We start from the raw sequence: 23,688 nt of genomic DNA, 5'->3' as shown, positions 1-23,688 counted from the left end.
CGAGCAACGGGAGCTCACCCCGTCTCAGGGATTTGAACCACCGACCTTCTGATTGGCAAGTCCTAGGCCCTGTGGTTTACCCGCCAGTGACACCCCCGTCCCCCTATTCAGGTAGTGACCTGAATTAATGTGTGTCTGGGGAGTGGGGGCTGCTCAGCCCCTCACCTACACTGAATGCTTATACTCATTGAGGCCTCTGCCCAGGTTACCAGGAATCCTGACAGCAAACAGGTCCCTGATTGCATAGGCCAACCCCACATGTGCAGCTGTATGTGTGGGTTCCATTCCTGCATTCAGTTATGTAAGGGGCAGAGCCAGTCATCTTCCTTATGCAGTGTGCAATCTGGAAGCGGATACGTAACCTGTAAGTAAAAACAGCATCCTGTTCCTTCACCACAGGCCACATATATAGGACCTGAATGAGATTTGTGGCTGTTGGATCTGTTCTGCTGTTGCCATCATACAATCAGCTTGATTGTCTGAACAGACAAGACTGCAGGATTTCCCATCTCCAAGCTACCTAATTATTTTACAATACCATGTGAGGGTACGAAGGAAGTCTTTCCTCATTGTTATGGATTCAAATAAATATTATACAAGAGCAATATCTCGTGGCGTTTTCAGTGGCAGTGGCTCATTTGGCACCACCAAATTTCCCCCTTTTTGTTATGGTCCTCCTACATTTCTTTTTAAAGACGCTATTATTTTCATAGTAGATGCTCAGAAAGGCGTAAGTTAAAAAGAAGTTTGAGCGTGTAATGAAACACGAGAGAGAGAAACTGCTGACACTGGTTCCTGTTCCTGAAGTCAAGAGGGTGGCAGGAGTAAATCTGAACCAACAACGTACCAGATTGTTATGAGTCAGAGGGGAAAGATGGTTATGAATCAGAGAGAAAAATGACTGCGTATCTTAAATCTCAGGGTTTTCTATGACATCAAACACACTGACTCTGGATTTTAGCTTCTCAAACATTGTGGGCGTTTGCTACTTGCCTCTTAATAATGGTAGTCAGATGTGAGTACAGATATTTGCTGCCCAAGAGATTCCCGGAGTTTGGGGAGGCGTGTACCTCATGTTTGTGACTGAGCATCCACCCACAATTGTTTGCATTTGAACAATTTTCAAAGTTAAGGGCAAGTAGCTTAGGTTACTACGCAAACTGTGCCCTTTCGTGGAGAGGGATAGTTTAGTCACTGTGATGCATGTGTTGGTAGCCTCACAATTTGACTTCTGCAACATGCAGTATGTGGTGCTTCCCTTGAAATTGTTGCAGAAGCTGCAGCTGCTGTAGAGTGTTGCAGCTGAACCAAGTGGGATTTACTTCTGAGTAAGACATTATGGTTATATTTATTTCTGCCTTTTATTACAGATGATCTCAGGGCGTATCACAACAATTTGAAATACAATAAACATCACACTGAAGTACAACTGAAACCAGGAGTGGGTGGTGGGGTGGAGGGACAGCACTCATATCAACTCCCAGCAGCTGGGTCACTGCTACTTACAGAGGAGAGGTCAGCTGGGTTCTTTCTGCTCCTGCTGGTAGCTGCCTGCTTCTGGTTAAAGCATTTAACACAATCCAATGTGTAGGATTGCACTGTAAATGATTTTTATCTTGCCTTTCCACCAAAATAACCTTCCAGGTGGCCCCATTAAAGATTGCACCAAGTTAAACAGTGTAAAATAGCCATAACGAATAAGCTTAAATAGATGAAACCACCCTTTGTAATGGTCACAAAACAAGCTATTTTCTCTTTCCTAAATGGGAAATTTATGTGTGATTTGCAGTGTGTTCATTGCAAACTGAAGATCTCCTGTGGTCACGAGTTTATGTTTGTTGATCATATGGCTTATTTTCTGTACTTTGCATTTATATTGTTCCTCCCCTTGGCTGAGAATGCCTTCCGCTCATCTAAAGCTATATGATCTCGATGATAGCTTGCAAGATCCTAATCTGCTGATATCAAAGGCCGGAGTTTATTCCCTGTTGTTTGTGCAGAGGAATTATTTAACAAGGAATCCTTGTAAGTGTGAACATCATACATAAAACGACATAACACTTGGGGGAAAATAAGAACTAAGCCAATATTTCCACACCAGCTTCAAAGCTTAACATACTTCCATATACAGATGCTTTTTATTTCTCTTCTGTGGCTTCTGTCCCTCCTAATTGAATCTGACACCAGAAACATAAGTTCTCCTCCTCCTCCTGATTATGTTTTGACTGGAATGTTAAATACAGCAATCCCTCATTACAAAACTCTGTTAACTGTATTCTAAAACAGCACATGATTTACAATAGTTGTGCTTTACATCTATTGCTCTTATCTTATATAAGAATAATTGTGCCTTCTCTCCAATATCTGCCACATCTTTTCTTACATATTTACACAATTTGTGAACTGCTTTGTATCTGAGAAAGAAATTCAAAGCAATGTATAAAAAGCCTTTCATTCAACAATACGCAATGTAAAAAGGCAAACAATATTTTCAACCTGATGATTCAGTATGGCTGAGTTCTCACCCCTCTGAGGAAGCTTGTCTACAGAAGAATCTTTCCACCATGGTCTGAAAAACCAGCAAGTCTGGTGCCTAATTTGTACAGGGAGGCAATTCCATATTTTGGGTGTTCTGAAGTAGCAGATGGTGCGATAGGCAGTAGTGCTCACCTGACCTCTGAGCAGCACAGCAGCTGCTGCACACCAGGTGAGAGAGTTGGAGACATGAAGCAACAAGGAGGTTAGCACTGTGCAAACATACCATCACGTGTGCTGGATTGGCTCTGCCAAAACGTTTGGTCACCTCACCTGTCCAACTCTCCCTCCCTATAAGCAGCAGCAACTCAGTTGTTGGGAGGTCAGGTGAGTGCTACAGCCCTACCATAATGTCAGCCACTGGTGTGACATTGAACTGGGCCTCAGATTACCTAGGTACCATTATGCAGTGGCTGAACAGGGATGCAGGGGATCTTTCAAGTAACTTAGTCCTGACTTGTTTAGGGCCTTGTACGCAAGTATCCAAGCCTTAAATGTGGCTGGGTAGCATACTGGCAACCAGTCCAACTTTCTCAATAGATGTGTTATATGCCGGTGGAAGGCTGTTCCAGTTAGTAGACTAGCTGCTGCATTCTGCATCAACTGCAGCTTCTGGATCAACCTCAAGGGCAATCCTACATACTGCTCTTTGCAGCAATGCAGTCTGTTGGTGCAGCTCATATAGACCATATATATATATATATATGCTTTCGTAGATTTTCACGGGTACAGGAATGCAGGTTTTGGTGTCCTCGGGTGTCTTCCCGTGTAAAAGTTGGGGTGTCTAGGCGACGTTTCGACGAGGTCTCACTCGTCATCTTCAGGCTGGTGCTTTCGGCTTCTTGTTACTGGAACAGAGCAGGATCTCAGTGTTTGAGTTCCTATAAATACTGTTGAGGGGGTGTGGTGTATAGCCTCCAATGTTCTGGGCAGAGAGGAAGTTCCCAGGCTAATGTGCCTTTTCTTCTTTTGTTCCTTAATTACTTGAGGGATATCTTGAGTGATTTCTTGGGTGATATTCTGAGTACCACTTAGGTGGGTCATTAGGTGTAGATTAGTTGCTAAAGCCTTCGTGTCTTGACATCTTGAGCTTTGTGAAGAGTTTTTCTGAGAAGATGGCTGTACTGCACTTAGTTGTGCTCTGGCTTGGCTTCGTGTATAGGGGCGAGCTGTGGTTTTGTGTCTTGTGCCAGCCAGATCTGTGTAGGGATTGCAGGGGGGTGCAGCATCCGGAGGTGCCACCATGGTTTGGCTACTGGATGGTGTCTGTAATTTATCTGTGGAGAGGGTCTGGGTTTGGGTCTGGTGTGGTTGATTGGTGATGGCGTTCTGTGTGCCTCTGGATCTGGTGTCGGTTTTTGTGGGGAGGGCTAATTTCCAGATGTCTGGCAGGCGGGATGTGTCGTCACGCTTGTTCATGTTGTGAGGGTGTTTCTCTATCTCGATGGCTTCCATGATTATTCTCTTGTGGTGATGTTCCATGTTAAAGAGCAATTTGGATTCTGCAAAATTAATTTCGTGTCCTGTTTCTTTCATGTGTTGGAAAAGAGAGGAAGTTTTTTCTTCTTTTTTGACGGCATTCTTGTGTTCTGCGATACGTGCATTTATTCGTCTGTTTGTTTGTCCAATGTACGTGGCTGGGCAGACTTTGCAGGGTATTTCATAGACCCCTTGGTTTTCCAACTGGATTTTATCCTTGGGGTTTCTGAGGATATTGGCTATCAAGGATAAAATCCAGTTGGAAAACCAAGGGGTCTATGAAATACCCTGCAAAGTCTGCCCAGCCACGTACATTGGACAAACAAACAGACGAATAAATGCACGTATCGCAGAACACAAGAATGCCGTCAAAAAAGAAGAAAAAACTTCCTCTCTTTTCCAACACATGAAAGAAACAGGACACGAAATTAATTTTGCAGAATCCAAATTGCTCTTTAACATGGAACATCACCACAAGAGAATAATCATGGAAGCCATCGAGATAGAGAAACACCCTCACAACATGAACAAGCGTGACGACACATCCCGCCTGCCAGACATCTGGAAATTAGCCCTCCCCACAAAAACCGACACCAGATCCAGAGGCACACAGAACGCCATCACCAATCAACCACACCAGACCCAAACCCAGACCCTCTCCACAGATAAATTACAGACACCATCCAGTAGCCAAACCATGGTGGCACCTCCGGATGCTGCACCCCCCTGCAATCCCTACACAGATCTGGCTGGCACAAGACACAAAACCACAGCTCGCCCCTATACACGAAGCCAAGCCAGAGCACAACTAAGTGCAGTACAGCCATCTTCTCAGAAAAACTCTTCACAAAGCTCAAGATGTCAAGACACGAAGGCTTTAGCAACTAATCCACACCTAATGACCCACCTAAGTGGTACTCAGAATATCACCCAAGAAATCACTCAAGATATCCCTCAAGTAATTAAGGAACAAAAGAAGAAAAGGCACATTAGCCTGGGAACTTCCTCTCTGCCCAGAACATTGGAGGCTATACACCACACCCCCTCAACAGTATTTATAGGAACTCAAACACTGAGATCCTGCTCTGTTCCAGTAACAAGAAGCCGAAAGCACCAGCCTGAAGATGACGAGTGAGACCTCGTCGAAACGTCGCCTAGACACCCCAACTTTTACACGGGAAGACACCCGAGGACACCAAAACCTGCATATATATATATATATACACACACACACACACACACCAATATCTATCTATCTATCTATCTATCTATCTATCTATCTATCTATCATCTCTCTATCTCTCTATCTCTCTATCTCTCTATCTATCATCTATATCTATCTACCGTATCTACCGTATCTATCTATCTATCTATCTATCTATCTATCTATCTATCTATCTATCTATATCTATCACAGCCCACTTTAAGAACCACTAGTATTGCCTCTGCTACCAGCCAGTTCATGGAGAGGTAGCCCACTCAGAAGCTTCACTCCTTACCACCCAGGAAGACTATCACAGCAGTGGGAAGGCCAACCAATCTGATGAAGTGGACTGTTGCCCAGAAAGCTTGTGTATTAATAAATGTGTTAGTCTTCAAAGTGCCACAGAATTCTTTGCTCTTTTTCTTCCAATGGCTACCCCTCTAGAATTTTTTTGATGATGATGATGATGATGATGCATGTATGTGAAATGCTGCGAAATGTTCTAAAGTGCTATTAAAATTATTATAATAGTGATGATTAAGTCATTTAGGCTCATAATTTCCAAACTTCCATTCTAGTTTTTATGATATTCTCCCTGGAAATGCAGGATATTATACAAAGATTACATTTAGTTACTTCACCAAAGCAAGATGGTGGTTTAACTAGTTTTCTAACAAAAGCAATTTTTGATCATTCTTGCTACATATCAAAGGTTCACCACCCTCACCCCGTAAATCCCTGTCAGCTCTGACAAACGTAGCTTGTAGAACTGCGTGGTGAACGTAAGGGCAGTGTTAAAACACTTCTCTTGTTCTGAGCAAAATTTATAACATGGCTCTTGGAACTCACTTTTTGCTCCAAACTTCTGATACTCCTGTAATACAGTAATCAGCATGTCAGTAGGCTATTTTTTCTGAATAAAGACAAGGTTGCTGAAATGGATTAGACACAGACATTCGCATAGCATTGCATAATTCAGAAAGTAGGCCCGGTGCACATGATTTGCATTAATAGCCTGCATAGAGGCAGCTTTTTACAACTCCCTCTCATTAAACTCCATGTGGAGGATTGCAGACTGTCAATCAATTACAGCAATTTCCTTTTCCATATTTATTCCATCACTATCACTGACAGTTACCATTAAGTGACATTAATACAATACAGTAGCATCTTGCTGTTCTCCAGTGCTCTCTTCATGCACGGCATCTTGGGATACTTAATCTCCTAAGAAGGTTAAGAGTGCCTGTTAAAAAGAGGGAGGGGGAAAGGTGACCACTTTCAGGGATGGAGAGTGTTTAAGCTTAGAAAAGAAAGGAGGAGATTCTCCCAAGGTGTTCTGGGAGTGACATTTGTTAGGAAATGGAACGCTCACTCTGGTGTTAATGAGTTGGTAGGAAGAATTGGCTACAAATGTCTTTTAAACATTAGGGATAAGGGCTTTTGAGAAGTGTCGAGGATATCCTTAACTATTAGAATTGTTTGTGGGCAAAGAATAAACAGGAGACTCATATTCCACATGGAGTTATATTATGTAAACAAGTGCCAGAATGAAAAGCAAATGATAGTTGTATTATATGTATTACTTGATCTTGCTTTGTAAGGATAGAAAAATGTTTTCTGTTTCTGAGAAGCATGTAAGTGCAAAGAGAGGTGATTGAAGTGATGAAACATATTTTGCCCTCCTTATCACCTGAGGATCAGGTAACAAGGATATATATATACAGTGTTTCATATATGTAGACGATTTTAATGAGCAGATTTGGGGGGCCAAGATGGCCTGTAGGGAGAGGAAGTCCCATTGCACAGACAAAAGTCATGGCACTAATAGAATAATTTTGTTGGATAACGCTCGCCATTTCCTTTATGTACAATAATGATTGTAGTGAGATTGTTTATTTTCTGTAAACTACTCTGAGTACAAATGTATCTGTGGGAAGCTGACTAAGACTTATTATAGCACATCATTTTTAAACCATTTCCCCCCACTCAGTTTTGAAAATCATGTTAAAATGTGTGCTAAAGGGCTCTTTTAATTTCAGCACTATTTTGCCATTACTTCAATAACTGCAAAAAATGAAAGGAAAACAACAGAACTATAAATGGAGGAAAAACTAAAATGTGATAAAATGGTTTTTTAAAAGACTAGAAAGGTGGTGGGGTTTTTTTATTAGAAAAATGAGCTTTACAATACATTTTAAAGCAATATTTTAAAAGAAAGTTAAGGCCTATTTAATTCAGATTGCTTTGTAGTGTATAAAATAAAATGTCTTATCTAGGAGTAGCAATAGAATAATGGGCTTTATCATCATATACTATTGCAGATTTCCTTACACTGTAACGTTTCACGAATTCCTACGAAAGTGAATTATCCTTGTAAAACCAAATTGTTTCCAAATGTCACTATTTCCAAAAAGGGGAAGGAGAACAAGAATTGCACATTGGGTAGTAAACCAAATAATTGAAAAAGAGAGATGAATATCCAGTACTACAATCATCTCTTTTATATGGCATTTCAATCGGTTGCAATTACAGAATGATTTGGTAACACAGCAAAAGCATATTGGCTTTTAGCAGAACAACAGGATGTTGATAGTCCTTTAATATCATTGCTTTGGCTTAAAAAGGAAAAGGAGCTGGCCTATGCAGCTGGGACAAAGACCCTTCATAGGATATTTGTTAACAGCATGGGATAGTGTAAAATAAAAGTCTAAGAGCGGGAGATGCACCTTTAAGGTCACTTCTTCGTAAATGAAGTGTTTGATGTATGGAATCTTTTTGGAAATAGAAACATCAAAGTAAATTGTGGGCTGAATGTTTATGAATCTTTTGCTTTGCGGTGCTCTGCTGCTAGTGCATTGGTTTCTGCATACTCTGTCTTCTATCCTTTGCCCCTATGAATGGGGTTTCAAATGTCACACTCCACTCAAATTACGGAACTCTCTTCATGGCCAAGAAACCATTGCGAAGGAGCAAACTCATCAGCACCTGCGACTTCATACCACAATGTCAGCAATGAGATACTAGTGCTATAAATCAGAAGGCGTACTATGCTAGAGGAGCAGGAAACACATTTTATTTTTTCCCCTATCAAGCGTTTGACATAGGGGAAAGTGATAATTTGATGCTAGATTCAGATAGAGGCAGTGTGGTGTAGCAGTTAGAGTGTTGGACTTGGACCTTGGTAGACCAGTCATGAAGCTCACTGGGTGAAATGGAGCCTGTCACTTTCTCTTAGCCTAGCCTACTCCACAGGGTTGTCGTGCGGATAAAAGGGGGAGGGGGAGAACTATGTACCCCCCCTTTGAGCTCCTTAGAAGAAAGGCAGGATATAAACATAATTAACAACAACAACAACAACAACTTGAATGGGGGGACGGTTTGCCCCCTTTTATGATGCTTCCCGTAGCCACTAATTATAGAAGGCTACAAGACAGTCATTTGGCTAAAACTGGTGGAAATCTAGGGGTGGGTCTTGTGTATTTCATCGAAGGCCCTTTGCATTCCTCCCTCAACAATAGACAATGATAGTTTTGTGGCATCTGGTCTAAGGATGTTAAGGAGACAGCAATTTCCATCCCTTCCTGTGTTAGTCGCAATCAGAAATGTTTCCATTCTGCTACATTTTGGCTTCTGCTAAAACCTATGCTATTCGTCTCACTACTTGCTACGACCTAAATTAATGCAATTAATGATGCTATTAATTCCACAAGTAATTTCAGTACGGGGGAACATCAAAAACAACAGGGAAAGTAATGTAATTGTTTATGTTACATTTGTGGACAAAAGAAGAAGATGATAGCAAACAGTGTTCATGTCCACTGGCCTGATTGCTGACCAGTATGCAGAGTATAGCAACTTATTCTCCTGTTTCCATTTCTAATTGAATTCGCCATCACCCCCAATCTGGGCATACCCACTCTGTGGATTTGGCTCTCCTAGAGATTTGCTTTGACATTTTCCTCTGTGATGCCCTGACCTTCCTGTCTTGCCTGTTGAGTTGATATAACAAAAGGACTTTGCAATCACAAACTCATCATTAAATGCTGCATTAGCACTTTCTGCTGTTGCCCACGGGCTTAACTTCTCATCTTCTCTGGCCTTACTGACTTCTCCGCTGCTTCTTGTATCTCTATCTTTCTTCCTAGGTCAGGCGCTTTTCCAGACACCCTTTCCCCTCTTTCTTTGATATATGTCATAGTCCACGCAGTATCGGTTGCTTGCCAGCACTATGTCCTTCTCAGAGAGTCTCCTAAAAGTTATTGCTGCCAAACAGAACGGATGTCTTCTTTCTCCTACTGCACTGCTTGTCATTTATGGGCAACAGTTCAATGATCTCTCCCCTTTTTTGTTCACTGAACTCATTTAAAATCCAAACAATTTCGGCTGTCAAGTTGGCTGTTTGTGACTGTTCCTCTGTTTACTCAGCATCACCCCCCACCCCCCAAACTGTTCCCTGTCACTGTTTATCCTCTGAGTTGTCAGTGCTTACCCTTATGCTTCTAGGTTTTTTAATCAGTTTGTGTACAAATCTTTATCCACATTTTAAAGCCTGTGTGTATTCCTCATTTCATAACTGAAGGCTGCAGTTCTATGCACTCCTATGCTTAATGCAGAAAATAAGGCTGCAATCCTGTGCATGCTTATCTGGGAATAAGCACCATTTAAGACAAGGGACTTCTTTGGAAACAAATGTGCCTAGGATAAAATTGGAAATTACATATTGCTGCTGGACCTTTGATCTTGAGAAGGCAGGTTCTTATTTAGATACAGAATCAGCCTCTTATCTTTTTTTGCTGGAGCTATTTCCAAGAGTAACAAATATAAATAAATAAAGAACTAAAGCTACACCTGAAATAAGATTTATTTTTTGCATGTGCATTGATGTTTGATTATAAAGCTTTGGAGGGGCAGGTAATGTTGCCATTTCAAAGTTCTGCACAGCGTTAGCCTTAGGGGTGTTTCACACATTACTATTTCTCTGTATAAAGATAATGTATGAAACATATGTAGGGAAATGTGTTTACCATAATGTGTGAAGTGTGGCATAATTGGTTTTCATGCTGTAAGAACATGGACCAGGCATCCACTGAAGGCAATGGCTGCCTGACCCATTTGCTCAAACAGCACAGGAAACACACCTCTCTTCACACATTTATGCTAAGCACATTTTCGCTCATGGAGATTATCTTTGTGTAGGGAAATGGTAATCTGTGAAACAGCTCCTTAGAATAGTATGTCACCCGTGACCGCAGAATGGTGTAGGGACTTCCCTCTCTAAAATGCTTATCGCCCTTTAAAACAAATTTGCAAGCCACAGCCTATTTACTCCCATTTGAAGGGGAAAGTGAAGAGTGCAGTGCACTTTAGTTTCAAAGAAAGAAACTGCCCTAGACTGGCTAAAAAGAGAAGAGGCGATTCCCCATTGTATACAGCTACAAGTCGAAAGGGTAAGAGAGCAGAAGGTGCTCAAACGCATGAATGGTTAGCAAAGAATGGCATATCTATACGGTAACTGTAGCAAGAGCTGCAAAATACAATTAACCTTGTTGAAACCCGGCATCACTTCTTGTATCTACCACCTCTCCTTAGAGCAGCCAGCATTTTCCTAAGACCTTCATATCTGGTACTGGGCAAGAGCTATTGCTAGCTAGTTAAGCTGTCAGAGCTGATGATGTGATTGTTGTTGTTTGTACCTGCCTACCAAAGTGATTTGTAACATCTAATTAATAATGGGAGGGGACATTTTGCAGTATGTTTTAGAAGGCTGTTAGCAAGGGACACACTTGCTATTGCTGTTTACAAAGTACTATCCATATACAGTGGTACCTCGGGTTAAGTACTTAATTCGTTCCGGAGGTCCGTACTTAACCTGAAACTGTTCTTAACCTGAAGCACCACTTTAGCTAATGGGGCCTCCTGCTGCCGCCGTGCCGCCAGAGCACTATTTCTGTTCACATCCTGAAGCAAAGTTCTTAACCTGAAGCACTATTTCTGGGTTAGCGGAGTCTGTAACTTGAAGCGTATGTAACCTGAAGCATATGTAACCCGAGGTACCACTGTACTTGGAGCTCTGCAGGAGCATCCTATGGAAGAACTAGAAGCTATTGGCTCATGGAGTGAATATTTTGAAGGGCAGTGGGGGAATCAGGTGCTGCTGCTTTGTGTAAATGTCCTTTATCTCCCTTCCTGGACTGATCGCCAGCCTTTTGCCCCTTGCTCTCCTTTCTTCCTGTGCTTGAGGTTGGGTGTTGACTGCTCTGCCTGCTGTAGGCCTCGCCCACGCCTCAGATGAAAGGGAAAATCAGAAGGTAGCCATTACACATTTGCAAGGAAGAAAACAAAGACCCACAACGCTGACACCCTCCCACTAACTTTGGGTTTTAATGGTGGGCTTAATTTCCTCATGAAAGGAAAAAACAAAACGGAAACAGCCTTGCGGTGGATAGAGGGGGCAGTGGGGAAACGGCAGCTGTTGTATTCATGGTTAATCAGGTGTGTCTGCCTTTATGTAGCATCTGTCTGCTACTGTTACGGTGCCACATGTGAAAAGGGACGGGAGGAAGAGAGGCATTCATGTTCAAAGCCTTAAGCACTGACCTCTGTCTCTGTCTCCTCAGGGTTCGGGCGCTCGTCTATTCATCTTGGCCTATTAATGTAAGATTGCAATTCTGTTCTATCAGGCCGTCGTCGTAACCATCTTGATTGGATGTTGTTCAGATTGCCATAAAATCGAGTCCTTACCACGCCGGTTTCCATTTTGTTTCACAAATGACCTTTACAAGTAGGTTTCCAGTGAAAGAAATGGCCATATTTCCTCGCCAAAGAACTCAACAAGGAAAGGTTTTCAGGGAAGGAGTCCAAAACCAATTATCCATTCCAACTTAAGTTGATTTTGGATTGCTGAAGGAATCCCCCAAGAGAGGAATAAGCAGGGCCCGTATAAGCACCTAGCTGCCAATTTTAAGAGTCAGTCTAGTTTATTGCCCTGTTATCCATTCCACACTTTGGTAATATTTCTCTGGTAAATTTCTTTTTGATACTGCGCAGTGGAGGAAATAAATTATTATTTGTTTTTAAAATTGAATTTTCCCAACAGGATGACACTGTTTTTCTAAATATATTTCAGTCTGGCTTCTGGGCCAGGTTTGGGATAGAAATGATTTTGGTTGCCCTGGTGAATGAGCTGTAATAGGAGAGCAACAACAACAGGGTGTCCTGGACTTCCCAGCAGCATTCCATATAATTGAACAAATAATTTTTCAGGGTTGGGTGTTAGGGACCCTTCTCTTGGTACCTCTGCATGATAAGGCTTACCAGTTGGTTACTGGAGGAAGACCCTTGTAAGTGATGGTGCTCATAATTTTCAAGTGATGGTACTCCCTTCCCAGGCTTGTCTGCCTAGTGTTTCTGTTACAAAACTGCCAGCAAACTTGGGTTTTTCATTACATTTGATTGCCTTTTATGATATCTGGTTTCCCCGTTTAAATTGGATGATAATATTAACCCTTTTTTTAAAAAATGCAGCCTACTATTATATTCGATTTTGTATACTGTTTTTGCTGTTTTTGCGATATATATATATATATATATATATATATATATATATATATATGGTTTTGTTAGCCACCACAAAGCATATGTGGGAAGGCAGGATATCAATCCCTAAGGCTGCAATCGTAGACCCACTTTACTTGGAAGTAAACCCCATTGAACTCAATGGGACCTGCTGTTGGGTGGGCATGTATCAGATTGCACTGTCAGTATATTAATAAAATAACCATTACGTTAAGTATGCTGTGGTCAAACTGAGGACTTTCCATTACTTTAAGTATCTGAAATAATTATACTGTACTGTTTAAAATGACTGCCCATCTAGTTCCTTGTTGCTAGAGTTGTTGCTTTGCCGCCGTGCTGATGAGTGTTTCTGAAATTGCTGTGTCTTTGTCCCCTACACCCAGCAGCTCCACCAAATTGAAACTCTTTCTGATAAAACCCTGCTATGCTCTGTGCTATATAAATCAACAGCAGTGTTGACACTCGGTTGGCATTGTCAGAAGGGAAACAGGTTAGTGCCAGGATGATGCATTTGGCAGAGGCGATGAGCAGCTTCTACCTCCACAGCCGTTGGAGCACTTCCTCTGCAGCACAGTCCTGTAATTAGAATGAATGGCAGAGTAAACATATGGGAAAGGGTAGGAGGGTACCACAATGACCTCTGTATGTGTCTGAAACTGGGAAGAGCCCTGGCTAGATGCAGAATTGGACTGAGATGGAAATACAGTGTAGCCCTGTCAAAACACCTCCTTGTGCCCTGCTAAATGTGGTGCTTTTCTGAGGCTCTGCCATATTACAGTGTGTTAGGCCACTGTGGCAAACTGAAATTAGGCTGCACGCAGAATAGCCCAGACTAATTTAATGCGGGCCTTGAAGCAACAATGAACTCGGGTCATGAGACATGTTAGCCAGACTTCCGCCAAAGTCTGCGGAAGCTCACACAACACGTTCAGAAGCAGCCAGAGGGAATAATGAACAGTAATTAGAGATGGGTTGCGGTGACACCTCCTACCAGTTGCCTTTCCTGGTGGCGAACACCACCAAAGGCAAGGCATAGCCATCAGCTATTTTTGTGAGGGCCTTCCTGGAACTGGGTGTTAGCATAGTTACATTCTGGGAAGCTCTTGGCTTGCACTCAGTACTTAATTTCTAAAGTTAAAGGTGCTGTGCCTCAAGTCTGCCTGCAAGTCTCATCCTCTGACCTGTCTGCTCATCAAATATGCATGGGGACTGTCTGTGTTTACTCCTTTGTGAAAATAAAGGCATGATGTAAGTGTTCTCCTCCTGTTTCTTGCAGGGCTGAAACCTGGTCTGAGCCCCAGGGAGCTCAAATTGATGGCGATGTGATTTCTATCCAGGGCAGCTTACATTATATTAGGACTCCTTCTATAACCTCCAACTCAAAACATTATTCTAGGGCAGTGGTTTACAACCAGTGTGCCATTGCACCTTGGGGTGCCTTGAAGGATGGTCAGGGGTGCCACAGGCAACTCTAGCCTCTGTCCCTCTTTCCTTTCCTCCCTCCTCTGATGCCTTCTTGCATCTCTGCCTCCCAAAGGCTTGTGAGGCTGTTTGTTGCAGTGGCCCTGACCACAATCTCCCCAGGCGAATGGCGCCTCTGGGGCTGGCCAGGGGGTGCTGGTTGCCAGTTGCTGAGGTGGCCTTGGAACAGGCAAGCAAGTGGGTGAGGGAGCCCAGCCAGCCAGTCCACCAGCCCTTACTGTTGGGAATGGACAGACAAATGGGAGGCTGGGCAGGCAGGCAGGCACCACACTGGTCTTTTCTTATGGTTTCTGTGTGTGATGCCTGTCTGGGAGCTGAGTGCCCAACATCAAAGGGGAGGCTTTCCACCATGCAGGTCCAGCGGCTGCCACTGTTGCTTCCTAAGGTGAGTAAGGTGCTAGCCTCACGTTCACCTTTGGCCCGTCTCCATCGGGTTGCTAAGGCTGGAGGCATCCTCTTCCCAGGCACCTGTGGGGCGGTGTGAGGAGGCACCTCTCTTGGCTCAGAGACCAGAGGTGGTGGCAGTGGCTGCCTGGAGGACTCCCAAGGAGAAAGGAGGGGAGAGGAGGCTGAGGGAACACTCCACAAGGGAGGGTGTTCGAAAAGGGCTGAGGGGCTGCTGGCTCTGCAGGCGAGGGATGCAGGCGCTTCCATCCTGAGGTTGGTAGCGCCTTTCCCCACAGGGGAGCTGCAGAAAGAATATAGTTGATCAAGGGAGCCATGGATTAGAAAAGGTTGAAAACCTCTGCTCTGGGGTATCCTATCTCCTTGGCCACGCCAGCTCAGTTCTCATTCGGTCATTGTGGCTGTTCTCAGTGCTTTCGATCCATCTTACTTCCCCATCCTTTGACAATTCCCCAACATTTGGCAATCTTCCTACCAAGACTGTCCAGTGGCACAAAGAGGAGCCAAATGCTGTGCTTGAATAGCTGTTGGGTGGTTGCTTTTTTAACACTCTTTTGGTATAGGCCGCCTCCAGATTATATCTGGTCTTCCTTGAATGTTCCTTCTGCTCTGTTTGCATTCATCCTGATTTGCTTGCACGGTGTTTATATGTCTTCCTGTTAATCACTCATTCATTCCACAGTTTTCAATACACTTCCCTGTTACTTTCCTAACTGTGAAACATCTGCTTTAAAAAATGTCTTTTTTAAAGTGGATTTGTTGTACTAGGGTAATGGAGTGCTTTAATCCACTTTGATTGTACAAACCTAAATTTCCCATTGTGTCCTCACAAAATACTGTCAGTCTGGTGGTGATGCCCTTGTTGTGTGACCCATCAACCTGACTGCAGGTCACCAGGCAAGCAGAATCAGGAGGCTTACTAAGCATGGAGGATCACAAGTTGTGTGTGCAAGCCTGTTAAGGTGTGGTTTCTCTCTCTCTTTTTAATGAAGATAAACAGCATGATAGTTTGCTCAGATTTTATCTTCTTAGAAATAAGTGTTGGAACAAAGGTTAGTAGGCATGTACTGTTGTGAAAGGATATAGGATCGTTTAGAAATAGCCATGAAATGTGTCCTCTGGAAAAGTTGAATATGTATTCTAATCAGAACTGGGAATTTCTGGAGTATGGGCTTCTCTTTCGACTCTTTCATGATCTGAGCTTTTGCAATTTTCTCTGATCTGACTATGGGAGTGACAACTGACAGGAAGACATTCATAAGCCTGTGGTTGCTTCTGACATCCATAATACAAAAAGACAGATTTCTGCCATGAACAATATTACTTGGGGGTGGTTGTGTGTTTTAACTGTCATATAATAAGAAATTAAATATCTAGGATATGATTTAAACCTTTTGCAATTTCAGGCAATAACATTTTGCCTTTTCCTATTTTGTTTTGGGTGCATTATAATGCCTAGTTACTAGGGAGTAAGCACCCATTGATTTTAGTAGGAGCGATTTCTGAGTAAACATATATGGAATGTGTTTTAGAGACTTTCCTCACTGCAGTTAGTTTTGCAGAAAAGAGCAGCCAAAATTATCAAGGGGCTGGAACTTCTCTCTGAGGAAAGGTTACAACATTTGAGAGCTTTTTTTGTTTAGAAAAATGGTGATTAAGGAAATGTGATAGAGTGTATACAATTATGCAGGGCAGGGTGTGGAGAAAATGAACACCACTCTCATAATTCTAGTATCTGGGAACATCCAATGAAGCTGAGTGGTAGAAGTTTAGGAAGGACAAAGCCACATAGTTGAAGTGTGGAATTCGTTGCCACAACCTGTGGTGATAGCCACAAACCTAGACAGCATTAAAAGGGGCTGCTTACTACCTTCAGGTTCAGAGCCTCTAAAAACCAGTCACTGGGGCATTATAGTGGGAGAGGACTATATTGCCCTAATGTCCAGTTTGGGGCTTCCCAAAAGCATCTGGTTGGCCACTGCAGGAGACAGAAAGATGGACTAGATAGGCTTTTAGGTTTGATCCAGCAGGGTCTTCTCATGTTCCCATGTATTTATGTTCTGCCAGTTTATCACATGACTTGGAAAAACTTAGGTAATTTCACTTTTTAAAAACATGAAGGAATTGTTAATCCAGATGAGTTCAGTTTAAAGTCTATTTACAGTGGTCCAGCCTTCAGGCATTAGTAAGGTACCCACAGCCCCATATCTTTCACTGACCAGGACAGTAGTTGGGAACAGGATCCTGTGCTCCTCAGTGGATCCTGTGCTTCCCATTCATGAAACATCCCAGAAAAGGATGTTCCATTGGCTACTGTCAGCAGAGATGTCAGCACCAGTAGCTTTCACCTGCCTGTCGTTTGGGTGGGCACACTGAGGTGCTCCTTGCCAGTAGGACTTCCCTATTGATGGTGGAGCTACTCCCCCCCCCCATTGATAGAGGAAGAAAGGACATCTCTGCTTCATCCAGACTCCCACCAGGGTGGTGGATCAGGGTTCAGATTGCTCTGCCCATGATCAAAGAAGACAAGACTGAACTGAGTAAAATTTAGTGACAGAACCCCAATTGTAGCAAAATAAATGCATCGATATAGAGCTAAACTTAATTCACAGGAGCTGAACTGATTTACAAGATATGATTCAGGCAGCATCAATTGGTGACGTACATATGTGAATGAATCCCTGTAAATCAATCATTTCAAACACAATACTTTTCAGCGGAGACAGTTCATGCATTCATCTGTGAATCATCAAATTGCTAGTCCTCCAGAGCACATGCTTCCTGTAGACTAATCCGTTATTAAATAGCGATGAGCTGAGTAATCAACTGATGAGAAATCAAGCATTGTGCATGCATGTGTGAACCAGCCTTCCCACTCTGGACCATAAAGAAGTTTGGGAGAGAGCAAGGGGTGTAAATGAAAGACTGGCAACAAGAGAGAATAGGATGGCTCTGTGCTATGTATATTCCAACACATGAGGGAGAGGGGCAAAGCTGACCACTAGTAGTTCAGTTTCTCTCAGGGTCGGACCTACGCAGACTGATATACTGTATACAAAACTGGTGCATGGTGGCCAAGCTCCCTCTTCCCACTCGTGGTGACTGGATCATCTGATTCATTTGCCAGAAGCAAAAGGATCTGCTGTTTTTGCATCCCACCACTCCACCCACACTTCTGAAAGGCTTGCAGCAGCATGCGAAATCACAGCTACTGATCAAAGTGGATATGTCATATGCAGTCCCAATCCCAAGGCAGTTGGATCTTTCTTGTATTTTTGTTCCTCAACTAGGAGATGACAGAAAGACAATATGCAATTGGAGGTGGCGTGGGATGGGGGTGGGAGAGAGACCTTGATTATACAAATCTAAAGGGCGGGGGAAAGGGAGATTAGGGCTTAAAATTGAAATGATTCTTTAAGAAAAGCCACATGGTCATGGATATTAGCTGCGAACTGCAGGGGGGACAAGGAAAGACTTTGGGAAATGACGGAAAATGAGAACCACATGAGCACAGCAGGGTGACAGCTTCATATATCAAGTATCAGAGCAGAAGCACATCAACACTAGCATTTCTTTGTGATGAAAAGGCAGGACCTGGTTTTGGGATTTATCCACAGCTGGAGGAGGCCTTTTGGGTGTGGCATGGTCACCCTGTATTGGGAAGTCAGATGGCTAGCTCAAGTTTGTTCTCTGGAGCCAGCTGACTCTGCCAGTATTTTCAACTAGATGCTACATTTGAACGCAATGGTATGAAATGGGGCTTAAGGTAAGGTAAAGGTACCCCTGCCCGTACGGGCCAGTCGTGTCTGACTCTAGGGTTGCGCACCCATCTCACTTAAGAGGCCGGGGGCCAGCGCTGTCCGCAGACACTTCCAGGTCACGTGGCCAGCGTGACAAAGCTGCTCTGATGAGCCAGCACCAGCGCAGCACACGGAAACGCTGTTTACCTTCCCGCTATAAAGCGGTACCTATTTATCTACTTGCACTTTTTAAAGGTGCTTTCGAACTGCTAGGTGGGCAGGAGCTGGGACTGAACGATGGGAGCTCACCCCGCCGCGGGGATTCAAACCGCCAACCATACGATTGGCAAGTCCTAGGCGCTGAGGTTTTACCCACAGCGCCACCCGCGTCCCAATGGGGCTTACTCCCAAGGAAATGCACACCATACAGCAGCTTTAGTAGGCATCCCTTGACTTCCTTCTCCACCACCTGTAATAGGAAGCAGCATAGGAAGAAACATAGAAAGAGTTGGCCTTATGCTGAATTGGTCCATTGAGCTCAGCATTGTCTCTGCACTGACTGGCAGCAATTCTCTGGTGATTTCACACGGGGTTCTCTCCCATTCCTACCTGGAGATGCCAGGGGAGGAACTGTCTGCATGCAGAGCAGATCTTCCACCACTGAACTGTGACACATCCTCTGTGTCTTCCTGCTCCTGCTGTATTGTAAGCATGATGGGTATCCAAGACCTGATCCTCCTGCTTGCTGCTCTGCTGGGATAGCTCTCATTGTTCTTCGCAGGAGCGTTTCCCAGCTGTTATTTTCTAAAGGGAGCTTGGACGGTGATCATCAACTGTGGCTGCCCTGAGATGCATTGGGGCTGTGTGGCTTCAGTGGTGAGTGCCCTACAACTGAGGCACACAGAACGCCTTCTCACCTGAATCAGACCAAGTGGATCCTATTTGCAGCTGAAACTGAAAATATGCTAGGCATCTCACCTCCCTGCCCACAATAGACAGCTCACCTCAAGCATGTGGGGGACAGACTGGTAAACAGAACATGGAAATAAGATTCGACCCAAAGTTTGTATGCCAGACGGAAAGCAGAGGAACAGAGCTCACTCCAGCATGGGAAATTCTGCTGCTGCACACAGCTACACACTCTAGGTTTGTTTGAACTCCCCCTTCCAATATCATAAGGCAGGGGTTGCCAACATGGTGCCCATAGCTACACAGGCTCTCTCCCCTTCCTGAAATTAGCCTTGAAAGAAACATACTATTTTAGCCAAGAGAATAGGTTGTGGTGTGTGTTTGGCTCCCTTACCATGACGATTTCTTTAGCTTGCAAATGTAACCTGTTGTAACACAAGGAGATCCAGCCAGCATTCTATTCTCATACTGGTCAACCAGATGCCTATGGAAACCCCACAAGGAGCTCATCCTCCTTGCTAGTGAATGAGAAAGGCAGGGTCTCCCTTTCCCAATAAGAGACCACAATCCATTTCCTGTATGCATTTGTCATTGTGGTTCAGCTTCCCTATTTTGATAAATGGGATGTATTTAGCTTGGTGACTTATATGTAGGGCTATACATTTCAAATGGTGAACAGTTGCTTGTTTTACATTATATATGCCTGTGAATTAAAAAGACACATTGTCCTAAAACCAGAAAACTTAAATGTAGGGAAACAGCCTCGTGGCATTGATTGGATTTCACAGAGACCCAGGGGGCTGCTAAAATGTTAGTTTGACTTTACAGTGGCGTACACTGCTATGGAAACTCAGCTGCTTAATTTGAAATGCATGAACTGTGTGTTTGGCACATTTCTGTTGCTCCCATCAGAAATCTTGTTGGAGAAGCAAAAAACAAACAAACAACCATATTAGTAAACTAATGTCCAGATAATGTACAAGTTGAAATATGTTTCCTTATGTGGTTTTTTTGGCAATGAGGAGTGGAACCAGAATGCCAAAGAACCACAAGGGAGGTTGCTCTCATGCAACTTCTTGCCAAGCCTTAAGTGGAAAAGCTGGGAGTTTTATGAGAAAGGGCTCTCTCAGGATAGAGTTCAGACTAGAGCTGCAAGCTACACTATTCTCATGTATTTCAAATAGCTGTGTATATGCTTAGAGGGCACATTTAAGAAAACCCCAGTTAGAGCAACACTGTTTTCTGCTCCATGCTCTTGTGTTAAGCCCCATTCCAGTTTGGAGGTTCCAACACATGTATGGAACACCCTGGGCACAAAAAGACTTGTTCTTCAGTTCAATAGGGGATAAGCAGCTGCACACATTATGCTTGGGACACACACAGGAAGTCCACATGTTAAAGAGCTCTGCATAATCTAGATTGAAGCCTTATGCTACTGTCCTGTGCATGCAGAGTCCATTCCTTGGAGTTTTCTTGGTGTGTGTGTGTTTCTTCCCAGAATGCAGCATAGATTCAGACACACAGTCTAAGGCTAGACATTCCACATTGGAATAGTGTGTGCAGATTAGAAAATTTGTCATAAATTTATGATGATTTTATGCACTTCATCTTAGTGGTATTTATTTTCCTCTCTCAGTCCACCATTGAAAGCTGGGAATTGTTGTTTGGTGCGGGTGCTCTGAATTCTCTGGCAGTAATCCTCAATTTATTCTCAGTTCCCAGGATTCCCAGTGGAAGAGGTATTACAGTTTCTTGGGTTCCCAGGTAACTGTAAATTAGAAACATCTCTTTCTCGCATGCACACGTGTACGTGCATGTGCGAGCGCGCGCGCACACACACACACACACACACACACACGGGTAAACAGCTGTATTGGGGAAGGAAATGCCAGTATCCATAGTTTCTGATGCCTTTTGAGATAACCTGTAAAAAGGGAAGCTGTCTTTACAATTAAGTCAAGGCGGTGGAGCTGCTCAAACCCACTTCAAATATATCATCATTTTTGAAGTGGCTTTCAGCAACACTACTGTGTTGACTTAATTGTCAATACAGCTTCTCTTGAAAAAGAGTTTATCTTGAAACATCTTGGGAATAACGACTAAGCCAGTCGAAGTCTATTTCTGTGGCTAGGGTCTAACTCTTGCTGCAGAAAGAAATAAACGGTGGGGTGGTTCTTGCTGGAAAAGTGAAGCTGCACTAAAACAGTCTTGATTGTGTCAAATGTCTTGTAGTTGTCTGTTTTGCATAATAGAAAAATGGGTTTAAATTCCTCTAGACTAGGGACACCCCATTTGGTGCCTTCCAAATGATGTTGGACTACAAGTCCCATCAGCCTCAACCAATCTGGCCAATGATCAGGCCAACACCTGCAGGACATCACATTGGCTACCCTTGCTTTGGTGCAAGGGGATTTTACTGACATTTGCCCTTCTCCTAACTGAGGATCATTCGTGCCTGATATGTTTGTTTTTCAGTCTGAGGTCTGCATTTCTTCAAGGGCATCTCCCACACCAAGGGGGGCAGTCTGCAGGCCAGTGGTGGGCAGGGACAGAAGCATAATGTAGGTGAGGCTAGAGAGAAGGAATAGAACTCTTAGCTCTGCACAACAGACAACACTCTGGCCACTCAAATACCAAAAGCTTCTACACACACTTTTCATACAGACAATCAAGAGGAGTTATCACAATTCAGGGACACAGTCCACCCAGATAAAAACACAGAAGGAGGCCATGGCCAGGGACAGTGGGCATGGTCTGGAAAGAACCCCAAGGCCTGGGTCTGAGGTGCCTCTCCCCTGCTCTCTCCCATCAACACCCACAATTTCAGACCTCTTACCCTTGCCCCAAACAATTGCAATGTAAGTATCTACAAAACCAGGCAGTATAAACATCCTCCTTGTTTTGTTTTCCTTAGTACCTATCTAGGTTTCTTAGAAGACACGAATAAGAAGAGATGCTTGTGGAGTAGCAGTGGCTTTGATGATCATACCCTATATTAAATCTAATTATAATGTGCTATTCCCTGTAGACTCATATGTTTTGCTCAAGAGATTGATTCATATGCAGTGCCTACGCTTCATCCTGCTATCAGTCTGGTTCATGATTTGGCTGTTCTGAGTCACATTTATATATCCTTGTAAGGAACTCTAGCATTTCCATAATTTTTAACCACCATTCCTAGATTGTAGTTTTTGTCAAGATACTGCTTCACACTGTGACCCACTGTGAGTGGTAGCCCATTCACCCTGGTGGGGCTCCAAGAGGGTCATAAGGGCATGGCTGATGTGAGGCCCTGGGGCCAAGTTGCTGTAGGTTCTTACCCATCCTTCTCCTTTGCAAAGATACTGTGGGAGCTTAAGCACTGTAGCTATATGAATACTCAGCCCCTAACCAAACTGAAGTGTCTTACTTTGGTATCTGAAGAAGTGTGCATGCACACGAAAGCTCATACAAATAACAAACTTAGCTGATCTCTAAGATGCTACTGGAAGGAAATTTTAAATTTTATTTTGTCTTACTTTGGCTCAGAATGGGCCCTTCTGTCACAGTTGCTTCTCTGCTGAGGGAAGATTGTGTGGCCCCCACCTGTTCTGATTCTCTCCTTGTCTTCCTCTTTTGTGAAGAAACAGTGGACACTTAAATATTTATTTTCTGTCAGTCCTTAGCACCCAAGTGTCTCACCTTGGTTTATAGAATCATAGAACTGTAGCGTTGGAAGGGTCATCTAGTCCAACCCTCATCAATGCAAGAATCACAACTAAAGAATCCCTGACAGATGACCATCCAACCTCTGTTTAAAAAACTCCAATGAAAAGAGAGCCCACCACTTTCCAAGGGGAAAGAAGGGGTCACTGCTGCCACAATTTCTAATTTGGGTTCATTCTACAAGAACTGCATTACTCAGAGGGTTAGCCCCAGTGAATTGCATGGGGATTACTCCCTGATAAGTATTGCTTGCCGTCCTCCTTGGGTGGGCTGTGCCTAGTAGACCTAGTGGACTAATTTCTATCGGTGACCTATATGAACCCGCCAGGTTCTGAAGACCTTTCGAGGCCTTCTTTGGAGGAGTGCCCTGTTAGGTTAGGTGAGCAGAAAATGGAGAGATGGCCTTTTGGTAGTGGCACCCAGCTGTAGAACAGGCTCTCCAGAAATGTTCACCTGTTCAGTTTGGGGCATTAAGCCAAAGCTGTTTTATTTGTCTGGACTTTTAGTGAACAATTCCTTGACTTGTGTGCTACTTTGAAATATTAATGCTGTGTTTTTGTTTTTGTTTCAGCATTTGGTGCATTTTATTGATGTTGCGTTTTATTGTATTTTAAAGGTTTGTTGTGACGGGCTAGGGGAGTTCCCTTGTGTCAC

General features: G+C 43.5%; 1 long non-coding RNA gene across 1 annotated transcript; it reads right to left on the bottom strand.

Moving 5' to 3' along the window:
• Positions 1–5,978: 5,978 nt before the first annotated feature.
• On the bottom strand, positions 5,979–14,347 carry LOC310714505. The gene is made up of 3 exons (XR_014529848.1): positions 14,232–14,347; positions 13,071–13,369; positions 5,979–6,092 (listed from the first exon to the last, which is right to left on the bottom strand). It is a non-coding gene; the product is annotated as an uncharacterized lncRNA (long non-coding RNA).
• Between the last annotated feature and the right edge of the window lie 9,341 nt (positions 14,348–23,688).

The sequence above is a fragment of the Podarcis liolepis genome (assembly GCF_965112155.1).
Source record: "Podarcis liolepis genome assembly, chromosome: 8".
Lineage (NCBI taxonomy): Eukaryota > Metazoa > Chordata > Lepidosauria > Squamata > Lacertidae > Podarcis > Podarcis liolepis.
This window is presented reverse-complemented; position numbering and strand designations above follow the sequence as displayed.